Genomic DNA, 12,331 nt, shown 5'->3' with positions numbered 1-12,331 from the left:
CCTGGCGCTGTGAGGCAACAGTGCTAACCACTATAACCACTATGCCGGCACTCGAGATCCTCGGTGGCCCAGCTGGGCCCCAGATCGCACAGAACAAGGCCCCTCCCCTTTAAGAAGGGGAGTAAGGCCTGCAGTACCGCAGCGTGTTCTAACAGGACTAGATGCAGGAAGGATGTTCCCGATGGCCGGGGAGTCCAGAACCAGGGGTCACAGTCTAAGGATAAGGGGTAGGCCATTTAGGACAGAGATGAGGAGGAATTTCTTCACCCAGAGAGTGGTGAACCTGTGGAATTCTCTACCACAGAAGGCAGTTGAGGCCAATTCATTAAATATATTCAAGAAGGAGTTAGATATATTTCTTAAGGCTAAAGGGATCAAGGGATATGGGGAAAAGGCAGGGACAGGGTACTGAATTTGGATGATCAGCCATGATCTCATTGAATGGCGGAGCAGGCTCGAGGGGCCGAATGGCCTACTCCTGCTCCTATCTTCTATATCTATAAGAAATAGGAGCAGGAGTCGGCCATTCGGCCCTCGAGCCTGCTCCGCCATTCAATAAGATCATGGCTGATCATCTGCCTCATCTCCACTTTCCTGCACTATCCTCATATCCCTTGATTCCCTTAATATCCAAAAATCTATCGATCTCTGTCTTGAATATACTCAACGACTGAGCCTCCACAGCCCTCTGGGGTAGAGAATTCCAAAGATTCACCACCCTCTGAGTGAAGAAATTTTCATCTCAGTCCTAAATGGCTGACCCCTTATTTTGAGACTGTGACCCTGGTTCTAGACTCCCCAGCCAGGGGAAACATCCTCCCTGCAGCTATCCTGTCAAATCCTGTAAGAATTTTGTATGCTTCAATGAGATCACCTCTCATTCTTCTAAACCCGAGAGAATATAGGCCTAGTCTACTCAATCTCTCCTCATCCGACAATCCCCCCATCCCAGGAACCAGTCTGGTGAACCTTTGTTGCACTCCCTCTATGGCAAGTATATCCTTCCTTAGGTAATGAGACCAAAACTGTACACAATACTCCAGGGGGGGAAAATTTGGTTGGTTTGCACCTCCCGTTAGTGCCCTAAGAGGGCGCAAAGCAACTAGCGCCCGGGCGCGGCGATGATTGCACCGCTCGTGAAATTGACTAGAGTTTTTGCGGTAGCACGAAAGTTTAGCGCCCCAATCTCCTGCGCCCGCAGATCGTGACATCAGTCGAGCGTGCAACGCCCTGGTGGCGCCCCAGACCGGATATTGAGTGGCGCCCCCCTCCTTTCCACCTGCCGCAAGCAACGACAGGTAGACAGGAACGTTTCCCAGTCGGTGAGAGTCTGCGGGGGGGGGGGAGGCTATTTAAAGGCGCCCTCTTCCTGCGTTTTTCTGTGGTAGACATTTTTGCACTACTCATTCTGACAGAGAGAGAGATTCTGAGAGAGAGAGGGAGAGAGAGAGAGAGACTTCTGCAGAGAATCAACGCCGTGTGAAGTAGTTTTGGCTACTGAGCATCACTTTGTAGGTACTTTTGGATTTGACCTTCATTACTTTGACTGTCAAGAGACTATGGGGGCTGCACTGATTCGGGGCATCGTCCTGCGCCTGCAGAATCGGAGGCAACAGAGACGCAGAGAGATAGTGGCAATCAGGCCAGAGGCAGGAGGGCCAACAGGCCTCTGTACAGGAGACCTTACACTCCCAGGGTATTCAGGGAGCAGTTCTCATGCCTTCATTCGTCTGAGGAGCAGTGTTTGCGCAGGCTGCGCTTCAGCAAGGAGGTGCTCACTGAGCTCTGCCACCTGCTGCAGCCGGATCTGCAGCCTCTACTGAGGACCAGGACGTCTCTGTCGGTGGCAGTGAAGGTCACAGTGGCTCTGAATTTTTATGCCACCGGCCCTTTTCAAGCAGCTACTGGGGACATCGCCAATATCTCCCAGTTCTCTGTCCATTGCTGTATCCGGCAGGTCACAAATGCCCTCTTTAAAAGGAGTCGCCAGTACATCATTTCCCCATGACCCGGGCCAAACAGCACGAACACGCATTGGGCTTTGTGAGGATAGCGGGCTTCCCCATGGTGCAGGGTGCCATTGACTGCACGCATGTGGCAATGCGTGCACTGCATGAGAATGCCGAGGTTTTCCAAAACTGCAAGGCGTTCCACTCCTTAAACGTTCAGTTGGTCTGTGATACTCGCTGTCAATGCCTGCTATCCTGGCAGCAGCCACAATGTTTTCATCCTGCGCCAGACTGGTGTGCCAGACCTTTTCCAGGCTCCTCGGGGACAAGGATGACACCGCTCCGTAACCCCAACACCCCTGCTGAGCTGCAGTACAATGAGAGCCATCTCACCACCAGGAACAATATTGAGCGGACGATCGGCGTGCTCAAGCAACGTTTCCACTATCTGGACCACTCAGGAGGAGCCCTGCAGTACTCGCCTGAGCAAGTCTCCCTCTTCGTAGTTGTATGCTGCATTCTTCATAACCTGGCAATCCTGAGGACCCAGCCAATGCCACCAGGCCTTGGAGCACCACCGGAGGAGGAGGAGGAGGAGGAAGAGGAGGAGGAGGATGATTAGCAGCAGCACCAAGGCGGGAGGGAGGCCCACAATGTTGAAATTGCAAGGGCCGTCTGTCAACGGCTGATAACAAGCCGCTTCTAGGCCCCTACTCAGGAAATGGCTTCTGGCATGGAGAACAACATAAATGAAAGCAACCCGCAGCCCCAAAGCCGGCCAAGGCAGCAATGATTCCAAAGGCCAAACCTGTACATTTTGAATACAAAACCTTTTTTATTTTACAAACTCTGTGTGTGTCATTTCTTCATGACAAACTAATAGAAACAAACACAAAAAATCATTAATTAACATAACTGGTTCTCACAACCTGGAGATAATGGCCAAAACACTAAACAAAAGTTTGAACACGAACCTCGGCCTTTAATAAAAATATTCCCAACATTTCTTGAGACCTCCTACTTTTTGCCCTTCGAGGGTGATCTTCCCTTACGCACTTCCCCCCTTCCCACCCTACTGCTCCTCCATAGTGCCTGCAGCAAGGCTGCTGAATGTCAGATCCTGAGACTGCAGATGCCCTTGAAGGACGGCCTCGACCAGCTTTGGGCCTGGAGGGCCCAGCTGCAGACTGCACCAACTCTGCATGGGCGGCAACAGTCTGGGCTACAGGCAGTGGGAAGTGCAATGGGACACTGACAGTGGTGGCAGCAGGAATGTTGTCATCCTGACAGAGGACAGCACCTCCCTGCTCGACCGACACACTGGCACTCCCACGGGGCAGCACCTCAGCATCTGGAGCAATCTGCTCAAGCACAGATTGCTGGCCTGCTGCGGCGCGGTGAGAAATGTGTCCGAACCAGCGACAATGGCAGCAGTCAGTGCTCACGTGACCTCAATCTGAGTCTGCATGAGAGCAGTCTGAGATTGGATCACAACAGCCAGTGACTGAATTGCAGCACTAAGCATTTGCGTGGCATCCGCCTGTGCTACAGCGAAGTGCTCCACACTCCTTGCCAGTGCATCAATGGTTTCGGGCACCCTTCCCACTGCACCCATGAGCTGAGTGCATGTTCACCACCTGGGTGTGCATTTCAGTGATGAACCGCTCCTCCTCTGCGTCCAGTGCAGCAGGACTCGCTGGCCTACTCTCCCTCCGGGGAGAAGGCCCCCTAGCTTCCCTAGCCACAGCGTGTTGCTGCAGCCCGCTGGGTCCCGGAGCTTCACCTTCAACAGACCATTCCCTCCTGCTCCCCTCCAGGGAAGGCGTGTTCCCAGTGTGGGCATGGGCTTCCTCGGGAGAGGGTGGCGCTGATGCTCCGGCTTCCTCTTCCTCCTCGCCTGCGGCTTCACTCCCACTGGCAGCTTGAGGGCCCGTCTCCTCAGCTGGTGAATCACCATCTGAAAGCAGGGAGGTACAAGAGTGACTAGCATGAGGACAGGGGGGCAGTAAGGGAGGAAGGAGTGTGTGGTGTATGTGCCTATAAGAGCCCCCTGTGTACTGTAATGCCGGTAATGGCCACTCGGGCTATATAAGCCTGCATAGTGTTGTATCTGTTAGTTCACCTCCAGACTTTGTTCAGTAAACACCTGTGAAACCAACTCCTGCATTCCGTGTCTCCATTAACACACGGATACAACAGTGGCAACGAATTGGAAACGGACTTGCCTGCAATTCGGCAGCACCTCAAGGAGATCGATTCCTCAGACGAAAGTCGAAAAAAAACAAAAAAAACAAAAACAAAAACAAAAAAAAAACTGTGGTTTCACCAGCTAGCCGAGCTGGTGGCAGGTACTGCAATAATCCTTCCTGGGCAGCGGGCTTTGCAGCGGGGCCGAGCAGCGAAGGCGGAGGCAAACAGAGACAGAGGGGGGGAGCACTCGGGAGACGGCCGGCGCTGCAAAGCAGGTCGGCGTTCGGACCAAGCAGAGGGAGGGAAAAGTCCCAGAGAGTCCGGCGGGAACGAGTCTCCACCTATTGAAAATACCTATGTAAATAAAAACCGCGGAGAACAGCGTTGTCAGCAGCGGCGGGAAAGCGCGGGAGGCGCCATTTTTTTTTCAGGATGCCTAAGGCTGGCAATATTAATGCTTTCGATAGCGATATAGAGGATTGGACCACATATGTGGAAAGAGTGGAGGTATATTGCACAGCAAATGAAATAGAGGATGATAAAAAGGCATCAGTACTTCTAAATCTAATGGGCGCAAGGACATACGGGCTGTTATGAAACTTAATCACTCCAGCCAAACCGAAGGACAAGAATTTTAAGGAGATTGTTGATACCCTACAGGAGCACTTAAACCCAACACCGCTGCTGATAGCGGAACGATTCAAATTCTTCAAGAGGAATCAGCACAAGAATGAAAGTAACGCTGATTACCTCACCAAATTAAGGAAGCTGTCAAAGCACTGCCAATTCGGGGCAGGACTGGCAGATTCTCTTCGAGACAAATTTGTCTGCGGTCTCCTAAGTGAAGGAACACAGAAAAGGCTACTTTCTGAGAAAGATTTGACACTGGACAAGGCTTTCAGTGTGGCTGTATCATACGAAGCAGCCGCAAGAGGAGCTGCAGAGATACAGCAAAAGCCACAGGACTTCGGCACCCATGAAATGACACAGGGTTTCGAGAGATGTTATCGCTGCGGCAGATCCACCCATGACCAGAGGGACTGCTGGTTCAAGGACAAAGCATGCAGGCAATGCGGAAAGAGTGGACACATTGCACGTGTATGCCGATCTGGAAACAAAAAATCCACGGACAGGAAAAAAATCAATAAGGAAAAGTACAGAAAGGTACAAATGATGACAGACAGTAGCTCCGAAGACCAGAAGAGCGATAGCGACTCCGGAAACAAGAGACTAAGCTGTCTCAAATTACATAATGTAATTGCCAAAGAAGATTACCAGACCATTTGGGTTACCCTCACGATAGTGGGGTCCCCAGTTAAAATGGAGCTAGATACAGGATCAGCTCTGACCGTCATAAGTCGACGGGATTACGAGCGGCTATTTCCGCATATACCTTTGAAAGACACATCCATTATCTTGAAAACATATACGGGGCAGAAAGTATACCCCAAAGGGAAAATAAGGGTGCCTGTTGTATACAACGGCAAGGAAATACAGAAGTTGTATTTATACGTTCTGCAAGATGGTGGTCCACCGCTGTTGGGACGTGAATGGATCAGGAAAATATGTTTAGACTGGCACTCCATTCAGGCACTGACGGTGACCAGTAAGAAAAAAATGATGATGACGTCATACCTGAACGATTAAAAGACATCTTGGCCAACGCCAAGGAAGTGTTTCAACAGGAACTAGGAACCTTGAAAGGCGTCACCGCCTCAATAAAAGTGGAAGATGAGGCAATTCCCAAGTTTTTTAAGGCAAGACTGGTGCCATACGCAATTTGTCCAGCAGTCGAGGCAGAGCTGGAGAATTTGGAAAAGGCAGGCGTATTATCCAAGATAGATTGGAGCGAGTGGGCAACACCCATCGTCCCGGTCATGAAGAAAACGTTGAATAATGATAAATCTGAAGAACAGAGAAAAATTCGCATCTGTGGTGACTTCAAGGTGACTGTAAACCCGGTCCTTCACATGGTACAGTATCCTCTTCCGAGGATAGAAGATATTTTCGCCTCACTATCCGGAGGGAAACGTTTTACCAAAATTGACTTGGCACAGGCATATCTACAGATGGAGGTTGAAGAGGCCTCTAAAAAGTATCTCACGATAAATACACACAAAGGCCTGTACCAGTACAATCGACTGGTTTTCGGAGTAGCATCAGCTCCAGCTATCTGGCAAAGAGCTATGGAGCAAGTCCTCCAAGGGATTCCGGGGACTCAATGCTACCTAGACGACATCCTTGTAACAGGAGAAAATGACAACGAGCACCTTGCCAATTTGGAGCAGGTGCTCACTAGGCTGAGAGAACAGGGCCTACGAGCAAATCGCCCCAAGTGCGAATTTTTCCAGAAACAAATATCATATCGTGGCCACATAATTAATGAGGAAGGGTTGCATAAGTCACCTGAAAAAATTGAAGCGGTCATAAAAGCCCCAGCACCTGAAAATGTCTCACAATTAAGGTCGTTCCTGGGATTGATAAATTACTATCATAAATTTTTACCGAACTTGTCAACTCTTCTGCACCCTCTTAACGAACTGCTACAAATGGGAGTAATTTGGAAATGGACCGAAGACTGTAAACGTGCCTTCCATAAATGCAAAGGCTTGATCACGTCCAAGGAAGTTTTGGCTCATTACAACCCATCACTGCCAATCAGACTGGCGTGCGATGCATCCCCTTACGGCGTAGGAGCGGTATTATCGCATAGATTCCCTGATGGCTCGGAGCGGCCGATAGCTTTTGCGTCACACTCATTGAACTCAGCTGAGCGTAACTATGCCCAGATCGACAGGGAAGCACTCAGCCTGGTATGGGGAGTGAAGAAATTCAACCATTACCTACACGGGCAAAAATTTACCTTGTTGACTGACCATCAACCCCTCGTCTCCATATTCAACCCTAAAAAGGGTGTTCCCATTATGACAGCGCAAAGGCTACAGAGGTGGTCCCTTTTCCTAGGGGCACACCAATATGACATAGAATACAAAGGATCAAAACAGCATGGGAATGCTGACGATTTATCGCGCCTACCGTTGCCAACGGTAGAAGAGGCACCTACAGTGGACCCAGTGGAGATGTTCCACTCAACCATAGTGGAATGTCTACCAGTAACAAATTCTGCCATTGAAAAGGAAACGAGAAATGACCCGACTCTCTCATGAGTCTACGATTTAACGGTGAAGGGATGGCCAGCACATGGCGAACCACTGTTGCCAGCATTCTTGCAAAGAAGAGAACAGCTGTCAGTGTGCCGAGGAACCTTGATGTGTGGATCCAGATTGGTGATTCCACCCAAACTCCAGGATAAAGTGCTAAAGGAGCTTCACAAGGGGCATCTGGGTGGAGTGAAAATGAAGAACCTAGCCAGAGCGTTTGTGTGGTGGCCAGGTATCGATGGAGACATCGAAGAAATGACCAAGAGCTGCCTAGGATGCCAGAAGGTCCAAAACGCCCCACCACAAGCCCCTCTACATCCATGGGAGTGGCCCTCATCTCCATGGCAAAGGGTACACATCGACTTTGCTGGTCCATTTATGGACTCAATGTTCTTATTCGCGGTTGATGCACACTCCAAGTGGCCGGAGGTAATAAAGATGTTCTCCACCACCACGGAAAAAACCATCACAGTATCAAGGACCATATTTGCCAGGAATGGGCTGCCTGAACAGATCTGTTCTGATAATGGACCGCAATTTGTGTCTGAAGAATTCAGGAAGTTCTTAAAAAACAATGGGGTTAAGCACTACACGTCCGCCCCATACCATCCCGCCACCAATGGATTGGCTGAAAGGTTTGTCCAGACCTTCAAGAAGGCCATAAAGGCCATGGGTAATGAAGACATAAATCTACAGCATAAGGTAGATAACTTCTTGTTTGCATACAGGAATGCAACACATGTGGTTACAAACCAAACGCCTGCCATGATGTTCTTCAATAGAAGCCTAAGATGCCGGCTGGATTTGATCAAGCCAAACATCAGAAGGGACGTGGAGAACCGGCAATTTCAAGGCATGAATGAAAGGCCAACTAGAACCTTCCAGATAGGTCAACAAGTTTTGGCCCGGGACTACCGTACCGAGAAATGGCAGCCTGGAACTATTTGCACACGACTAGGACCGCTGATGTATACCGTGGACATTGGAGAAAGCATAATAAGGCGCCATGCTGACCAGATCATAGAGTCATCCGAAAAGGGACAACCTACACCACAACTCTATACGCCTAATGATGAAGCAGAGATACCCATAGTATCTACCTCCGATCCGGTGATACTGGAACCAGATGAACCCAACACTGGCATTCAAGCCGAATCGACCTTGCCAAAAGAACCTACTACACCACCGAGGCGTTATCCGGACCGAGTCAGGAAGCCTCCAGAGAGACTGACTTATAATTGATTAACTGCAGCAAATGTGTAGATTATTGTTCTTGTAACATGTTAATTAATGATTACTTAAAATGTTATGTACTGGTTGTCTAAAAGGGGAGGAATTGTGGTGTATGTGCCTTTAAGAGCCCCCTGTGTACTGTAATGCCGGTAATGGCCACTCGGGCTATATAAGCCTGTATAGTGTCTTGTATCTGTTAGTTCACCTCCAGACTTTGTTCAGTAAACACCTGTGAAACCAACTCCTGCATTCCGTGTCTCCATTAACACACGGATACAACAGAGTGCAGCGATTTAGTAAGTTGGATTGAAAGTGTCAAAGGCTGGTGTTGTGAGGGACAAGTGGAATGAGAGAGGAGAGAAAGCTGATGACCTTACCATTGCTGTCCAGAATGGGGTCGGCCTCTCCAGGGGTGACGGGACCAATCACCTGGCTTGCCACAATCCTGTGGACGCGCGCCTCAAGATCGCTGAGGGGTTGCAGCTGAGGCCGTTCTCCACCCGTCCATTGCTGCTGTCTCCTGTTATGAGATAGCTTGGCCTGCAAGAAAAAGGATGGTGTCTGAGTAAATATACAGCCATGGTCTTGCCTGAAATGCCTCCCATAGTTGACTAGCCCTTACTGTATGCAAGGTGTGGAATGTGCGTGTGTGTTTCGTGAGAGGGCCATAGGTGTTGGATGAGTGTTGGGCATTGTGGTTTTAAGACCCTCTGGCCATAGAATGAGGTTGAGATGGAGGGATGGAGAAGTATTGAATAAAAGCCACTCACCCTGAGGACCCGAGTGAGGTCGTTGAACTTTTTGCGACATTGAGTATGGGTCCTGGGCACCATGCTCCTGGAGGAGATGTGCTGAGCCACCTCCCTCCACACTCTTCTGTACTCACGCAGCAAAGGCCTCCTGTCACTCTCAGGGTAGAGTATAGATCTACTGCGCTCCACCGCGCCAACCAGAGCCTCCAAGGCCCACTCGCTGAAGCGCTGAGCTTGTTCTCTCACCCTCTCCATAGTCCTTGGCTGGGATATGTAGGCACAGGTCTCTCCAGGCCAAGATTCAAGGCTCCAATGAGCAGGGTGTGGCTGGAGAGCAAGATCAACCCTCCCCTTTAAGATCTGGCTGGCGCCAGTGTGTCTGTGTTCCATCATTAACTGACATCACTTGCGCTGCGCCCACGCTCTGAGGTAGCGCCTTGCTCCTCAGCCTTTGCGCCTTAAGACAGGTGTGAAGCACCTGATTTAGTGCTCCAATCATCTCCAGGGGCGATAGAAGCCAAGTTTGCAGTCGGAGGCGATAATTAGCGCCAGGCGCTAAACTTTGTGCCCGGACAATAATTGCGCCCCAAATGGGGCAATACCAAATTTCTCCCCCAAGGTGTGGTCTCACCATGGCCCTGTATAATTGCAGTAAGACCTCAAATCCTCTTGTAATAAAGGCCAACATACCATTTGCTTTCCTAATTGCTTGCTCTACCTGCATGTTAACTTTCAGTGATTCGTGTACAAGGACACCCAGGTCTCTCTGAACACCAACATTTCCCAATCTCTCACCATTTAAAAAATACTCTGCTTTTCTATTTTTCCTACCAAAGTGGGTAACTTCACATTTCTCCACATTGTATTCCATTTGCCATGTTCTTGCCCACTCACTTAGCCTGTCTATATCCCTTGAAGCCTTTTTGCATCCTCCTCACAACTTACATTCCCACCCAGCTTTTATCATCAGCAAACTTGGATATATTAGATTTGGTCCCGTCATCCAAATCATTGCTGTAGATTGTGAATAGCTGAGGCCCAAGCATTGATCCTTGCGGTACCCCACTAGTTACAGCCTGCCAACCCGAAAATGACCCGTTTATTCCTACTCTCTGTTTTCTGTCCATTAACCAATCCTCAATCCATCTCTCAGGCTCTTTCCCTGTGTGTGAAGGGTGAGGCCAAGGCTCCCCGGGTATTGGGCCTCGGGCCTCACTGTATTGGAGCCGGTGGTGAAGAGCAGTGGGAAATCAGGCCACTGATGTAAGTGTAAGGTATATGGGCCCGGGGTCACGGGGTCGGTGAATGGAGGGGTCAGGGCTGGGAATCGGGAGAGGGGGTCGTGGGACAGGGGATCAGGGGAGTTGATCCAGGAGCCCAGTATACTGTCAGAGGATCAGCAGAAGAGCTCCAGGATTGAGGAACACAGTTGCAGGTCAATCAGCCCCTCGAGCCTGCTCTGACATTCACTGAGATCCTGGCTGATCTGGACATTAACTCTATTTAGCCGCCTTTTCTCCATATCCCAGGCTACCCTTAACTAATAAAAATCTATCGCTCTCAATCTTGAAAATTGCCCCCCAGCTTCCACAGCCTTTTGTGGGAGAGAGTTGCAGATTTCAGCGAAGCTTTGAGAGGCCTGGGAGAGTTGCTGTGGGTGCTGATGTCAATGAGTCACTGCAGGATGAGTGTGTTTAGAGCAGAGACTCTGCAGCACAGAGGCTGTGAGTCACAACCTCAACAATTACTGACACATACAGACTGCTTCACATTCACATCAACAGCATCACTAAACAGCACAAATGGAACAATACCTTCTGCTCAATTCTTTTCAACAGATATCATCAATAGTCATAGAGTCATAGAGTTATACAGCACAGAAAGAGGCTCTTCGGCCCATCGTGTCCGCGCCGGCCATCAAGCCCTGTCTATTCTAATCCCATTTTCCAGCACTTGGTCCGTAGCCTTGTATGCTATGGCATTTCAAGTGCTCATCTAAATGCTTCTTGAATGTTGTTATGGTCCCTGCCTCTACCACCCTTTCAGGCAGTGAGTTCCAGATTCCAACCACCCTCTGGGTGAAAAAGTTTTACCTCAAATCCCCTCTAAACCTCCTGCCCCTTACCTTGAAACTATGCCCTCTGGTTATTGACCCCTCTACTAAGGGGAAAAGTTCCTTTCTATCTATCCTATCTATGCCCCTCATAATTTTGTACACCTCAATCAGGTCCCTCCTCAGCCTTCTCTGCTCTAAGGAAAACAACCCCAGCCTGTCCAGTCTCTCTTCATAGCTGAAGCGCTCCAGCCCAGGTAACATCCTGGTGAATCTCGTCTGCACCCTCTCCAATGCAATCACATCCCTCCTATAGTGTGGCGACCAGAACTGCACACAGTATTCCAGCTGTGGCCTAACTAGCGTTTTGTACAGCTCCATCATAACCTCCCTGCTCTTGTATTTTATGCCTCGGCTAATGAAGGCAAGTATCCCATATACCTTTTTAACCACCTTATCTACCTGTCCTGCTGCCTTCAGGGATCTATGTACATGCACACCAAGGTCCCTCTGATCCTCTGTCCTTCCTAGGGTCCTACCATTCATTGTGTATTCCCTTGCCTTGTTAGTCCTCCCAAAATGCATCACCTCACACTTTTCAGGGTTAAATTCCATTTGCCACTGTTTTGCCCATCTAACCAACCCGTTTATATCGTCCTGTAGCCTGAGGCTTCCCTCCTAGCTATTTACCACTCCACCAATTTTAGTGTCATCTGCGAACTTACTGATCATACCTCCTACATTCATATCTAAATCATTAATGTACACTACAAACAGCAAGGGACCCAGCACCGATCCCTGCGGTACACCACTGGACACAGGCTTCCAGTCACAAAAACAACCTTCGACCATCACCCTCTGCCTCCTGCCACTAAGCCAATATTGGATCCAATGTGCCAAATTGCCCTGGATCCCATGGGCTCTTACCTTCTTGACCAGTCTCCCATGTGGGACTTTCTCAAAAGCCTTACTGAAGTCCATGTAGACTACATC

The sequence above is a fragment of the Somniosus microcephalus genome, chromosome 22 (assembly GCF_052327205.1).
Source record: "Somniosus microcephalus isolate GS21.2 chromosome 22, FLI_Smic_1.0, whole genome shotgun sequence".
In the NCBI taxonomy this organism is placed as follows: Eukaryota; Metazoa; Chordata; class Chondrichthyes; order Squaliformes; family Somniosidae; genus Somniosus; species Somniosus microcephalus.
This window is presented reverse-complemented; position numbering follows the sequence as displayed.